This window comes from Vulpes vulpes, chromosome 7 (genome assembly GCF_048418805.1).
Source record: "Vulpes vulpes isolate BD-2025 chromosome 7, VulVul3, whole genome shotgun sequence".
Taxonomy (NCBI): domain Eukaryota; kingdom Metazoa; phylum Chordata; class Mammalia; order Carnivora; family Canidae; genus Vulpes; species Vulpes vulpes.
This window is the reverse complement of record NC_132786.1, coordinates 97,193,844-97,209,635: the sequence shown is the minus strand read 5'-3', so window position 1 is coordinate 97,209,635 and position 15,792 is coordinate 97,193,844. Positions and strand designations below refer to the sequence as shown.

At 39.8% G+C, this 15,792-nt stretch overlaps 1 pseudogene; it reads right to left on the bottom strand.

The window, feature by feature from the left end:
- Positions 1-7,159: 7,159 nt before the first annotated feature.
- LOC112915816 (destrin-like) lies at positions 7,160-12,621 on the bottom strand (annotated as a pseudogene).
- Positions 12,622-15,792: the final 3,171 nt, after the last annotated feature.

The window sequence follows — 15,792 nt, the reverse complement described above, 5'->3', positions numbered from 1 at the left end:
CTCTCAAATAAATAAATAAAATCCTTAAAAAATGTTTTAATAGGAAACATATCCACTAAGTAAATGTACAGAGCCATATTCTACCCAGAGAATAGTTAAAAAATCATAAATTAAAATGTGAAACGTGTGGATTTTGCTGTAGGGACCAACATAACATTTATACAACACTGAAGCATTATATATTGGTCTGATCTTTTTTGGATGGAGATTAGAAAATATTTATTAAGAGCCATTGTAACTTTTATCCCTTTGAATGGAAATATACTCCTACATATTAATCTTATATAATTATCTGAGATAAAATTATCAGTATCGAGTTGTATTTGTGATGTCAAACTTCGAATACAAAACCAATGTATTAGAATTCTCCAGAGAAATAGAACCAAGATGTGTGTGTGTGTGTAAAGAGATTAATTTTAAGAGATTGGCTCACTTTGTTCATGTGATTGGATTTCAAGTCCAAAATCCGTGGAGTAGGCCAGCTGGCTAGAGACCTAGGGAAAAGTTGCAATTTGAGTTCAGAGATAGTCTGCTAGTAGAATTTCCTCCTTTTCTGGGAAGGTTGTGTTTTTGTTTTGTTTTTTAAATGTATATATATATATTTTAAAGATTTTATTTATTTATTCATAGGGACAGAGAGAGAGAGAGAGAGACAGAGACACAGGCAGAGGGAGAAGCAGGCTCCATGCAGGGAGCCCGACCTGGGACTTGATCCAGGGTCTCCAGGATCACGCGTTGGGCTGCAGGCGGCGCTAAACCTCTGTGCCACCGGGGCTGCCCTGTTTTTTGTTTTTGTTTTTGTTTTTCCTGCTAAAGCCTTCCATTGATTGGATGAGGCCCACTCCACATATGGAGAGCCATATGCTTTACTCAAAGTCTACTTATTTAAACTTTAATCTCATCTAAAAAAAATTCTCACATAAATATTGAGAATTATATTTGACCAAATATCTGGGTACTGTAGCCTAGTCAAGTTGGCACATAAAATTACCATCACAACTAGTATGGTTAATTATCCAAAATTATGAATATGAAAACTATATAGAAACATGGAATGTCATTTTCTCATTTCATGGGAGCTTATTGAATGCCCTCACTGCCAAGTCTGTAATGATGGGTAAGCCATATCTTTCCATCTTGAGTTGTTCACAGACCAATGAGACAGGCATCCTGGGAGATAGTGTGTGGGGTGCACAGGATTTGCTTGTGGAAGATGGGGATTAGTGACAGATGAAGCTAAGGGAATGGGCAAAGATCAGCCCACAAAAGGCTAAAAGATGAAGGTGGTACTGAGGCATTGGGCTTTACCCTGTAGAATGGGGAGCCTCTGAAGTGTCTTCTTTTTTAATTTTTTATTATTATTTTTTAGATATAGGGGAGCATGGGTGTGGGTGAGGGGTGAGGAACGGGGAGAGGGAGAGGGCAAGCGAGAATCTCAAACAGACTCCCCACTCGGCTCAGAGCCCAACACAGGGATTGATCTCATGACTCTAAGATCATGACTCAAGCCAAAACCGAGAGCCGACCTCTTAACTGACTGAGCCACACAGTCACCCCTGAAATGTCTTTAAAGACAGCAGCTTTGCTTTTCTGGAGGATGACTTTGGTAACAGGATAGGGATTGGTATGTAAGGAGGCCGCAGGCTGGAAGACTAGTTAAATAGGCCTAATGAGAAATGACTCGAGCCTGAATTAAAATGGTGGCTGGGAAAATGGAAAGGAGGGAAGAGATTTCAGGGAAATAAGAGTCAGATGCATTGGAATTTTTTTAAAAAAAGATTTCTTTATTTTAGAGAGAGGGAGAGAGAGCATGAGTGTGTAGGGGGAGGGGTAGAGGGAGAGAGAGAGAATCTCAAGCAGATTCTGTGCTGAGCGCAGAGCCTCACTTGGGACTTGATCCTATGACTCTGAGATCATGATCTGAACCAAAATCAAGAGTTGGCTGCTTAACTGACTGAAACCCCGAGGAGCCCCTGAAGGAATGGAATTTGATCAGACTGGCTATAGAGTCTAAAGGGGAGAGAGAGAGAGAGAGAGAGAGAGAGAGAGAGAGAGAGAGAGAGAGAGAGACCAAATGTCAGAGCACTCCCAGATTTCTGGCTTCTGGCTTAGTTGCTTCTCCACCAAGATATAGGATGGAGGAGGAAAAGCAATTTGGGAGAGAGGGGAAAATGAGATTTTGCACCACTTTCGAATATGCTTCACTTCTCTGTTACGTGCGCTTTGGGACAACTACATGCAGAGTGCAGTCAGAAGACAAACTGAATCAACTATTTTAGCAGAATGAAATGAATAGAAGTCAGAGTTAAGCAAGAGGAAGCTCATAAGGGACACTTAGGAAACACAGAGCTGATAATTGCAGGAAGCAGCTTCCATCCTAGGGCTGAGGGGACAGGGGAAGAAATTGAGATTGTTAGACCAGGAAGTTTGGGAAGTCCCCTATGGAGTCAGGATGAGCGGAGGAGAGATGAGCAGGCTGGACCGAACCCCGAGTGCTGCTGAGAGGACTGGCTGTTGACAGGCGGTGTTTCAGGGTGGGAGGGGGCAGAGACAGCCACGCCCTTCTTCCTCCACCATGCTACATCTTCTCAGCACCCCATATTTACAGAGTCTCCATGATGAATGGAGGAGAAATGTAGTGTGCATAGTAATAAAAGTCCCAGCATCCCAGAGTCTAGAGTACTGAAGGATGGTTTCAAAGATGAAAAGAAAAACTTAAATTAGCAAACAATGTATTCAAAAAAGAGGCTGAGAATCAATGATCAAGGCATGCATCTCAAAAGTTAGGAAAAGACATCAAACTAAAGCAAGGAGAAGAAAACAGCATTGAGAAGCAGTAATTAATGAAATTGAAAAGCAATGCATAATTAAGAGATTCAACAAAGCCAAAAGTTTTTTTTTTTTAAACTAGCAAAATGGATAAACTTAGACTGATCATGAATAAAAGAGAAAACTTGGCAAAATTCACCAGTATCTTGGCTGGAGAAAGGATATTACTGTATATTCTATCAGCATTAAAGAGAGAAAAGAAGACATTTGGAATGACTTGACCCAGTGCATCGAAATCCCTTGAAATTAAAAATGAGAAGTAAATGTTTCTTCAGTGTTCCAACCTCGGAGGCCCCAGCCTGCTAGCACAGAGCTGCTAGCACTGCAAATGACTGGAATGACCAGAAGGAGCCCTCTGATTTTAGAAAAATCTAGGTCAGCTCAAGCACCGTGGGTTCTTCTGAGATGAGCAAATGCTCAGACTAGGACAGCATTCATTGTAGTTTGTTCATCCCACGACCGACCAGCTTGTCACACAGAACGGGGTGAATCGCACTAACAATGTAGAGCAGAAGCCAGACACTCAAGAGTAAATTGTGTGTGATTCTGCTGAGCATTCAAAGGCAAGTGGAAACCAGACCTGTGGTTGCTTTGGTGGAGAACTAGGGACAATGAGGCATGGAACAGGCTTCTGGGATGCTGGATCAGTATGTGGTCATGAGGAGTACCTGATTTGAGAAAATTCATCAGGCTGTACTTGTATAGCTTATGTACTTTTCCATAGGCATGTTCTACTTTAATAAAAAAAAATACCATTAAAATTAAGTTAGGATAGAGACTAAGAGAGGGATTCCATCTGGCTTTAGTCTCGTTCCTTTCCTACTCTTGCTTGACCCTGCATTGTCTTCAAATTTGCTTCTGCACTTCCCTTTAACCAGGTCAGCAACTTTTTTTAATCAGGGAGGACTTGAGGTCTGGTTTGCCATGGTTGGAGTGGTTGAAATGCAGAAATACCTTTTGGTTTTCATTAGGAAGATGTCATCGGCTGGACTGCATGTGTGCATGGAGCCGTGCGGCCCTGCAGGGCTGTCAGTCAGGGGCTCTCTGCCAGTGCCAATGCAATCAGCTAAAATCCTTAGCAGCACTGCTCCTTCCAAATGCTGGGCAGATAGAAATGCGATGAATCTCTCCGGCTTTCGACAGGGAAAAAGATATCTGGGGCTGGACATGCCCCAGAAGTCCGTTCTGCTGCGCTGTTCCTAGTGGGCCACTAGCAGACATGCCCCCGACCAGAGTGCCCAGATGCCAGGCTGTCTGCTTGCAGCTGCACGGGGATTTTGACCGCTCAGCTTTTTCAGGGCTTCTCGCTTCTGGGTGTTACCTGCATAGCAATGACTTTAATGGGTTGAATTTAAAAATTATACATTAACTAACCCCCTTAAATATTCATAAGACACACACAGAGACAGACACAGACACACAAACACAGACACAGACATGCAGACACACATTAGCGCTTTTAAAAAGTCCCCAAATTATGTTAAATATGCTCAATTTGGAGGAAAAAATCAGTACAAGCAGCTAGATAAGTTGTCATAGGAGCTACAATGGTAGATCACTGATTTTTTTACTTTTCAACTGAGTACACTGGTTTCATATGGGCACAGTATACTTCAGGGTCTTTCACATACTGGCAAACACTTAAATTAACAGCAGTCTTTGCATCGCTTGATCAAAGGTTTGACCACTTTCTGGCTCAGCCCTGTAACAGGTGGCAAATAGGTGCGAGTCTGGGAAAGTGGGCTGGGGGACGACGGGGTGCCAGAGAGAGTCCTGCGGGGAATCTGTTCACGGCCGGGCTCTTGATTAGTTTTCAAACACAAGCAAGATGTTCAGCCACTGACACGGAAACAGAATCCTAGAGGCCACCTCTCGGTTTCTTGCTCTCATTTTTGAAAATATTCTAAAGCTTTGATACTTGCCCCTGGAGTGTTGCTAAGTATTTTAGAGCAGCTCCCAATGCTTCATCCCTGTGTATTGTGATTTTAAGGCAAACAATAAAGCCCTTATGATGATTACTTCTTAAAATTGTTTTTATTTTTTAAAGTTTGTAGTAGAAAGTTTCTAACAGATCCAAAGCACAAAGAATAACAGAATAAAAAGTTACCCCTATAGGGTTCCTATTCTTCTTATTCTTTAGTCAGATGTTTATCACTGTGTGAACTTTTTAATACTATATATATATATGCATATATACACATATGTATACATATATCTCATACTCAATACTTAATCCTTTTAGTATATATTATACTATGTAATATATGTATATATATCCTTAATACTTAATTTCTTAATATATTGTGCATATATTATACAGTATATATTATATACTTAGAGATATATATATGTAATTAAGGATATATATATACATATTTTATATGTATATATATATCCTTAAGTGGTATGTGGTGTGTGTGTGTGCGTGTGTGTACAGTATTGCTTTGCATTTAAAAATTTTATATAAATGATCTCATACTATATATAGTCTTGTTATTTGGTCAAGCTTTTTGGTCAAGTTTTTGCTAATGTAGCACAGATCCACTCATTTTTTCTGCTCTGTAACACTCCATTGCATTTATACATTACTATTAGTCAATTTTCCTGTTAGTGGGTATTAGTTTATATTAAATAGCAAGATAAATATTTGCTGAAAAAAAAAACAGAAACTATGTAACCACTTGGGTTTTTTTATTTTTATTTATTTGTTTATTTATTTTTTTGTGGGGGGAGTTAGGTCAATAAGCTTTTGTTTCCTAATCAGTGTATTTAGAAAAAAGCAGGCCTTGGTCTTCAGTAAACAGTATTATTGGGACCTGGATTGAGAGCAAATTTATGATGCTACTCTTTATTCTAGCATTTTAATGACCTACTTCCATCTCCTTCATGGTTGGGAACATTCTGTCAAACCCATTCTCTTTTTCTCTGTCGCTCTCTTAATTGAAATATAATTTACATACCATAAAATTCACTCTTTAGAGCATAAAACTCAATGATTTTTAGTGTGTTTACAAAGCTCTGCAATCATCGTTATAATTTAATTCCACAACATTTCATCATCCCAGAAGAAAATCCCATTCCCATTAGTAGTCACTCCCATTCCTCCCTACCCTACCCCTTGAAAACCACCAATTTACTTTCTGCGCCAGCAGATTTGCCTTTTCTGGAAATTTCATATAAATGGAACATAATATGTGGTCTTTTGTGAGTGCGGTCTTCATTTAGTGAAAATTTTCATTCAGTACTTCATTCCTTTTTATGCATGAATACTATTCCATTGTACCGATACTCCATGCCGCATTTAGTTATTTGTCAGTTGATGGACATTTAGATTGTTTTCACCTTTTGGCTATTATAAATAATGATGTTCTGAACATATGTGCATAGGTTTTTGTGTGAAGGCATGTTTTTCATTATCTTGGGTATATACCAAAGGAATGGAATTGCTGGGTTCAACTTTTTGAGGAGCCACCAAAACTCTTTTCTAAAATGACTACCATTTCACATTCCCATCAGCAATGTCTGAGAGTTCTCCACAACTTCGCTGACATTTGTTACTGTCTTTTTTTTAAGCTACCTTTAATAATAAAGCCAATACAGCTACTTCTAAGTTCAACTGGTTAGAAGTGTGCACAATTCCTTTTTTTTCATCTTTCAAGTTTTTATCTGAATTATAGATAGTTGACATACAGTGTAATATTGGTTTCAGGAGTAGAATTTAGCAATTCATCAGTTACATAGCACATCCAGTGCTCATCACAACACGTGCCCCCCTTAATGAGAAGTGTGCATAGTTCTGAGCAGTCTCTATCACACATTTGCTAGATTTAAAAGACTGTCTGACTTAATCTCACTGTAGTTAGTATATTAGTGCTGTGACATGTAGTGAAGAGATTTAGTTTCCACGGTTCACTTTAGCTCAACAGAGAATAGAGAATTTGGGACCAAAATTATAACCAGATTATGATCAATTCTCTAAGCAAAGGAAACAAAGTAACTGCTGGGGTTACAAAGATGCAGTAATTCTCTTCATAAGGCTTTGTGCTGGTTTGTGAACTGCATTATTAAAAACCACGAGTTTAACAAAAACCTTACAAGCCAACTCATTGAAACAGGCATTTGGCCAATAAGGGTTTAATTTAACACCAATACATCTTCGGATTTTAGACTTACTTAGGACCATTTGTACATATTCGTAGAATATTTCATTTACTCTAACAGATGACTAGATAGTGAGACCCTTCAGTGAGACCCTGGCCTAAACATATTGTTTTACTTATATAACAACACTAAACATAGAACCTTTCACTTTGTGGCACTGCATGATGGTCTACAGGGCATCCTCAAAAGCTACAATTAAAGATCCACCTAGCTTTTCAGCAATACAAGCCCCATTGAGGTCTTCTGGTCCATTTGCTTGACCTTTGTGTTTTATGCTTTGAAATTTCTTTTTGATTGTATCCTGGGAGATGCATAGATCACTTTAGTTTTCAGAGATGCTAGTTCTGGTGCCCTAGTCCAATCCTCTCACAGAAGGCAGTTTCTATCCTTGGAAACCAGGGAGAGAGCAATCTCTAAGTCTCTCAGATTCTTATTCCTCTCAACTTGAAGGTCCAAGGACAGAAGCATAACCATCACCTCAGGTCTGGAAATTGGTTAAACACACACACACACACACACACATGCACACACAAGCCATCAACTGCTCTTTTCTGGATTCCTTGGCTTCAAAGCTTGCATCATACAAAACACAGTGACATCTTTTCAGGAAGTATTTGCACAAACTGCTTGAAAGGATCAGTTATGGTTACACCAACATCTCTAACCAAGATTCCTTTCCCTTCTTCTACAACGATGCACTATTTGTTGGTCCTGAGACAAAGAACAGCAGCCTTCTTTCTTTTCTTGATTTCTTCTGGTGAGGGCATTTCCAAATGATCATGTCATAAAAAATGTGATATACTTCATTTGCAGCTTGCATTCCTGAGGCCTATCTCCACCATTAGAATATATACTTCATAATGATGGGGACTTTATCTTGCATATTGAATCTTCAAAGGCTACCATAGTACCTGGTTCCTGCCAGAGACAGAGGATAGGATCCCCCTTCATGGGCTCGGGTCTGTGGGTGGGTCCTCTTTTATCTACTAGGGATGAGAAGACTGGGCTCAGGCTGGCACCTGCTGATGGGGTATGGGCAAAGGATCAAGCAGGACAGGAGACCCTTCTTTCCATCATGCCCTGGGATGGGGTCATGTAGCACCCCATTCCTGTTATTGTCTTTTAAAATATTATTACAGCCATCCTATTGGATCTGAAGTGTATCTCTTTGTGGTTTTGATTTTCATTTCCCTAATGACTAAATAATTGTGTTGGGTATTTTTCATGTGATTATTGGTCATTTGTATTTGTTTAGAGGAATCTCTGTTCAAGCCTTTGACCATTCAAAACTTGGATTGTTTATCTTTTAATTGCTGAGCTCTAAGAGTGTTTTACATATTATGGACATTATATCCTTATGTGATATGTCATTTGTGGTTTTTTTCTCCCATTCTCTGGATTATCATCTCACTTTCTTGATAGTGCCCTTTGAATCACAAACTTTAAAAAATTTTGTCAGTTTATGCATTATTTTTCCTTTCATGCTTTGTGTTTTGATGTTATATCGTAGAAACTGTTGCCAATTCAAGGTCACAAAGACTTCTGTTTCCTTCTAACAGGTATGGCCTTAGTTGTACCTTTTACATTTTAATCCATTTTGAAATAATTTTGTACATGGTGTGAAATAGGGTCAAAATTCATTCTTTTGTATGTGATTAACAGCTGTCTAGCACCATTTGTTGAAAACAGTCTTCTTCCCTCATTGAATTGTCTTGAGACCATTCTCAAAAATCAATTGATCATAAGTGTATGAATTTACTTCTGGGTTCTCATTTCTATTAATCTCTATGTCTATATTTATGCCAATACTGCAGTCTTGATTACTGTAGCTTTGTAGTAAGTTTTAAAATAAAGAAGTGTGACACCTCCAACTTTGTTGTTTTTTTCCAAGGTTGCTTTGGCTATTCTGGATCCCATGCGTGGATGAGCCTATCAATTTCTGCAAAAAAGCCAGCTGAGACTTTATTATGTTGAATCTGAAGATGAATCGTTGGAGTTTTGCCATCTTAACAAATTCAGAAGATCTTAATATCCTCTGATCCATGACCTTGGAACATTTTTTATTTAGTAGGACCTTTTTCAATTTCCAGTAATATTTTGCAGTTTTCAGTGTATAAGCCTAGCAATTCTCTTTTTACAAATTCTTTTGTTAAATTTATTCCTAAGTATTTTATTGTTTTCAATTCTATTATAAATGGGGTTGTTTTCTTTTTTTTTCTTTTTCTAAAAAAAAAATATTTATATAAGTAGTCTCTACACCCTATACGGGGCTCAAACTCCTGACCCTGAGATCAAGAGTAGCATGCTCCTCCTCTGACTGAGTCAGCCAGGTGCCTCTGGAGTTGTTTTCTTAAATTTTGAATTTTGAATTGCTAGGGAGCACATTCCCTTTTGTCCAAGAATGAACTTTCAGTTTGATTGAAATAGCTCTCGAAAATGTACTCTCAAATTTGGTTTAGCAGAAAAGATGATGGTTCTGACCTGAAGAATATAGAGAGAATGTTAAGGCCACATAGGCAAATTTTTGTAGCTGTTCAAAATTTGAACTCAGTTTTGAAATTGAGTTTAATCTCATTAGAGGACGCAGAGCATGTATGTGTGTATATGCATGCATCTGTAGTAAGTCACCAGTGAAAAATTCTTGGTTGGTGCATATTAAGACAGGCACACAAAAGCATTCATTTCCAAAAGGAGCGTTTTGGAAAACACGTTATTCTTTAGACTTCAGTCACTATAATTCTGAAACTTGATTAGCAATTTCTCTTTGCCCACATCGTCATATTTATAAGACTTAAAATAGTTCTTTAAAATATGTTTCTGTTAAATATACCTGAGCTATCCCCTGAGGGTAGGTTCATGTCTCAAGGATACCAAGTGTACTAAGCACTCACGTGTCTCTCATAAACTTTTACAATCTCCAGAAGTGCCTGTAATGTGCAGTAGGTCATCAAAAGGGATTTCACTAATTGCATTTATCCTATCACTAACCAACTGATGCTCTTAATTCCCTTCATTTCCAGGGTAGAAGTAAGAGAATCTGTGGCTATTTATGATTCCAGAATCACTCTGTAAATTTCTGAGAAGACAAAAGATAATAACTTTTGCTAAGATTTTCCTTCTAACAAGGTCCTGAACAAAACAAACTTCTTTGGTGATGCCTGAGACGAGACAAACGTTGGGGACCTGCAGCCAGGCTGCCCCAGGCCTACCGAGCAAAGGCCACAACTGTGAAGCAGCACTGCCCTCTTGTGAGGAGACTAGAAAACTGACCAGCTTCCCAAAGTCCCCTCCGTGCATCTGTGCCTGTTTATAGTAAAACTGTAGCCTCATTGGAATCTAAACTTTGTGAACCGCCAGTTTCTGCAGCAGCTTCCCAGCACAGGCTCACAGAGCCCCTGACACTCAATCTTTATCCTCAAAGAACATTTCCAGGGTTCTAAAAATCGTGATCCTCCTTGCCCCACCCCCTAAGTAATTGAAGGTGTCTTAGATGATTAAAACCTCACCATGTTTCACCAAATGAGCGTAGTTCAACAGCGCCAAGTGTGGTTCTCCCTCAGTAATGGGTCTTCATGACAACAGGAAATTGACCAGATGGTGGAAAGCAGCAAAGTCGACGTAGATGGCTGCTTCTTACAGATATGCTGCCCCTCCTTTTTGTGGTGAGAAACTGGAGGCCTAGAGAAACACGGATATTACCAAAGCATGGGATGCCACATCCTTGTCTCTTGTGCCTTGGTCCAGCCCTGTTATTACTGCAGGATGTGACAGGATGTCATTCTTTAAAGGCAGCAGCTGCTTATGTGACAGTTCTGTCGACTTGGTAGATTGGCACTGTGATGGACGTTGAACATGGAGATTTCCTCACCCATCCAATTAGACTCTCATTTTTAATATCTGTTCCCTGAACCTTATCCTTCCTTCCCTTGAAAATGGTGATGTTTGGGAGAAAGAAGATATAGGAAGGTGGGAAGAGTGGAATCAGAAACCGGTCAGGCATTCACAGTGGTTTGTTCCTTACTCCAAGTAGAAAAGGGGAATTAAAACTATGGAACAGAGAGGATTGCTTTTCTCTCTTTTGCTTTCTCATTTCTCTACTCTTTTTCCTGGTCTCCTGCAATCCCCTCTCTTTTTAAGTAGCTGACAAAAATGTGTTCTTGAAATTACCAAGTAACCTGGTTACACCATCTTTCCCCTCACCTGACTGTATTTGTTTCCTTTAACCTATTTTCCCAGTCTACTTCCCAGTGCCCAGTCTGGTAAAAAAGTCACTCTTCACAAGCCCTGGTTGAAATTCATGTATGATGAGATCAGAATCAGAGTTTGCTTCAATCATCTGTCATGAGGGGGTGAAGGCTTTCATGCTGAGCCCTCTCCTAAGCTTCATTTTGCTTATTCACTCAGTGGTATGTATTGAGAATCATTTCTAGGGCTGATGCTTATGCCTACATGAGTTGAATATTGTACAGCCACACTTGGCAGCCCCAAATAAAGCACAGTCTTTGTTTTCATAGAGCTTACAGGCTAGTACAAGGAGATCTTATCTGATGGACGCATGCTGATCGTATTATATTCTATTTGGATGGCTCAATCACCTTAAGGTTACTGTATTCAAGTCTAGATTCAGTAGCTTTTACTCAGAAATCCAAGCTTGGGACTCAGGAGTTGTCCTAAGCATCTCAGTCTCCCACAGTCCTTCAGGTACTCCAACCCATCACTCTCTCTCACCACTGTCACTGTGCATACACTTACCTGTGTGGTTCATGTGCTATGCAGGGTGCCTGCACAAGAGGGCCAGTGGGGCTGAAACCACAACTCAGCCCTGCCCCTGGCACAGGTCTGCCTCATGTCGGAGGAAGGCCAATCTTTCTTGTCACAAAGGGCTCTTTTTCAAGCCATGTGTCTGCAAGGTAGTGTCTTTCTTCTAATTCCTCTGCCTACCAATGATGACTCAGGGATTTTTAAAATTGGTACAAAAAAAGTCTTTTTTTTTTTTTTTTTTTTTGGTACAAAAAAGTCTTAAAGAGTAGTGGCCAACTGTCTACTGAGATACTTCAGTGACATCCTAACTGTTCTCCTTGCTTATTTCTCTCTTCTAGTCCACTCTCTTAGGCACCTGGTCAGGATAATATTTATAAAACTCAAAAGTGACCACGTTGTGCCTTGCCTAAAATCCTTCTTTTGTGGCCTATTTCTCTCAGAAAAAAAATAAAAATTGCCATGAAGGCATTTAGGAAAATTCCTAATACGCTGCCAGTTCTGTTGCTGCCAGAGTGCCATTTTCTACCTTGCCGTTGAGTCTTGGGGGTCTCCTTTCAGTCCCTCAAGGTTCCATGTTGTCTTTGTCTCCATCCCTTTTAAGGATTTATGTTTGCATCACCCTTGAATTTTAATATGTTGAAATCCTAATCCCAGTGTGATGGCAGTGGGAGGTGAGGTCTTGGAGAGGGATTTTAAGTTTAGATGAGGTCATAAGGGTTGAATCCTTCTAATGGGATTAGTACCTTTAGAATTACAGACATGAGAAAGGTCTCCCTATCTCTTCATCATGTGAAGATACAGTAGGCTGACCACCATCTATGAGTCAGAAAGAGGGCTGTCACCAGGAACTGAGTTGGCCTGTACCTTCATCTTGGACTTGCCAGTCACCAGAACTGTGAGAAAAAAATTCCATTCTTTAAGCCATGCAGACTTCGGTATTTTGTTACAGCAGCTTGAACAGACTAATACTGTCCCTTTTAGGTGCTTTTCTCTCCATCTTAAATAGTCACATGGCTTGGTCACTCAGCTCATGGCTTGTCTTTCATGGTTTTGTCCACATGTGACTTTGCCTCAAGCATTAATTATCCTTGTAATATGGTTGACTTCCTATGTTCTCCTTGGAACGTCATTAGTGCTCAAGAAGTGTGTCTTAAATGAATACATTGATTTTATATTTAAAATGTTAGAAAAACCTACTCTGTTTCTTCACAGTTCCCTCAAAAGAAGTAAGATCACATTAAGCATGATTGTTTCAGTGGAAAAACTTGTGATACAAATAAGCAAACCAATCAAGTGGGAAATATTTGCTGGGTATACAGGTGGGTGGAGGCGGGGATAAAATCCCCAAAAGACACACTGAGCACATGCTTAGATCACCAGTTAATAAGACACAAACAAAAAGAAAAAAATAATGATATTTCAGGAAATGCATTGCATTATTTTCATGGTAAGAGTCTGAGCTTTGCTGAAATTCCTTCTACTGCAAGGTTTAGATTTTTACCAGAAGTGATAATGCATATGGCAGGTGGTGGTGGCATGGGAAGCATTATCTCTAATGCTCAGGACTTCTGAAGATCTTCATCAAGCCCTGACAGGCCTTGATGCACCGACTGTTGGTCAGAGTTTAATTTCCTGGATTTATAACAAATCTTCTGTTAGTTTCTGAGTGCATATGATAGGGCAAAATTTCATTTTTCTGGAATGAAACCTGAAGGGGTTGGAGCTTTAGAGGACGGGCAGTATGTATCTTACCATTAAAGCAGAACATTTGCTCCAAGTACTAGGCTTGGAGCCTAGTACTGGTGAGCATTCAGGGACAAAGTCCCGGTGGAGAGGAGGAGAAAGGCCTCCCAGCTGGTGACCTCCACTCAGTTCCTTTGGCCACTCTGGAGGCTGATGTGATTGGCTTTCCTTTTCCCATACACCCCTTGGGCAGCAGGTTGCCCTTCCTGACTTACTGTGTTCATTCAAGATTGCTCTGGAGGCATCTTTTTTTAAAGACTTTGTTTATTCATGAAAGGTACAGAGAGAGAGGCAGAGACACAGGCAGAGGGAGAAGCAGGCTCCCTATGGGGAGCTTGATGCAGGACTCGATCCCAGGATCCTGGGATCACCACAGCCGAAGGCAGATGCTCAACCACTAAGCCTCCTGGGTGCCCCTCTGGAGGAATATTCTAACCCAATTTTACCTTTGTAAGGAATGTAATGGATGATCCTACAGTAAGATTTACTAAGGTCCAGAAGTCCCTAAAGATGGCCTTCATCAAAAGGATTTCTGTTCCTTGCAAGGGGGGAAAAAAAGACCAAATTAGGACAAGTAGTGGGATGTGAGATGGGAGGAAAATCACAGGAAGAGTTAACAGACTCAGTCATGACATACATCAAAAATGAAAATGTTTAGCTTACATAACAGAGGGAAAATTCAACCACATGGACAGAAAGAAAACATGGAAAGACAGTTTATAAAATTAAATTTTGTGCTGTTTATCAACTTGAATATCTTCATCTTCCCCTTTATTGACACAGATTTCTCTCTGGTGAAATCATTTCAGTGAGTAAGAAAGGCTTCACCCACTGGCCTTGTCTGGGATGAGGGCTCTCTGGGACACCATCATCATTGTTTGCACTGCTTGGTTTGAGTGACTCAAGACTCAAGCAGCAACCTGCAGTGGCGTTGGCCTCTCTCAGTGCCTCGGGCCTTGTTCTAGACAATATTTCTTTTTAGGCTAAGGGGTGGCCGGCTGCCCACACTGCTTTATTCTCAGTACCAAATGAAACCTCCCTTAAGTGTTACTACATGTTAATAAACATAGTCAGTGAAACCCACTTAAAAAGAATGACCTGTTTATGAAAGAAACCTTTTGAAAGACAGAATATTTTCCCCTGTGGGCCAAAGCTTAGGCAGAAAAACAAAGAGCTCTTTCAAAGGCTTAAAACATGATGGAGGATAGATTCTGACTTTCTAACTACAAAAATAATGATACTTTTAGCTCCAACCTGCCTTGCTCCAGGGGGCTGTAAATACACTTTACAGGCACAGGTTGAGCCTTTCCAACTTTCTACCTCAAATGCTATTTGAACTTGTTAAGGGCAAACAATGTTAGCCCAACTTTATATATGAGAGAAACTGAGGCAATAGAAATCGAAGTGATTTGTCCGATGCCACCAAATAACTTAGAGGTGAAGTCAAGAATAGAACAAGTGGAGACTGAATGCTTCTGTGACACTTGAACATTTCCTAACATCAGAACTAGCTGCCTTCTCCCTTGTCTTTTCCTTTTCTCTTTCTTCTTTGTCTTCCACTTTATGTTTCATTGACAATGAATTGGGCCCAGCATGAGTGCTGGCACTTCCATCAGAAAGCCGGGGTTGGTCCAGGAGGCAAAGGACCTATGGCTTGTATTAACAAATGTGTCTAGCTTGTTATTATTCCTATGAACAATTAAATATAACTCGCAAAACTGATCTGGAAAACAACAAAATTCTTTCGTCTTAAGTACCTTGTCTCTCAAGAAATACTACTCTAGGGTATAAAATTTTACAATTTTTAAATCTCCAGTCCTTGGCATTTTTGAAAAAGATTTTATTTATTTATTCATGAGAGACACACAGAGAGAGGCATAGAAGAGACATAGGCAGAGGGAGAAGCAGGCTCCATGCAGGGAGCCCAATGTGGGACTCGATCCCAGGACCTCGGGATCATGCCGTGAGCCAAAGGCAGACACTCAACCAATGAGCCACCCAGGCATCCCTGATTGGCATTTTTCTAAAGAAATGTTGCCTAGTTTTTAATTTCCCCCAATGATTTGTGTCCTAGCTATCAAGTGTACATTTATTCACTTATTCATTAGTGTTTTTATTTTACAATTATTTATTTTGAACTTACTTTTGGCTCAGTACTGGGCTGTGTAATGACTATTGTAAAGCAGATCAAAGATAATTTTCCTTTGACTTTTCCTTAAGAAGTGTATTTAAAGCTTAGGAGTTGGTTTCTGGTTAGTTAATTTCCTCCAAAAAGAGAATTGAAAGTTAACTTAATGG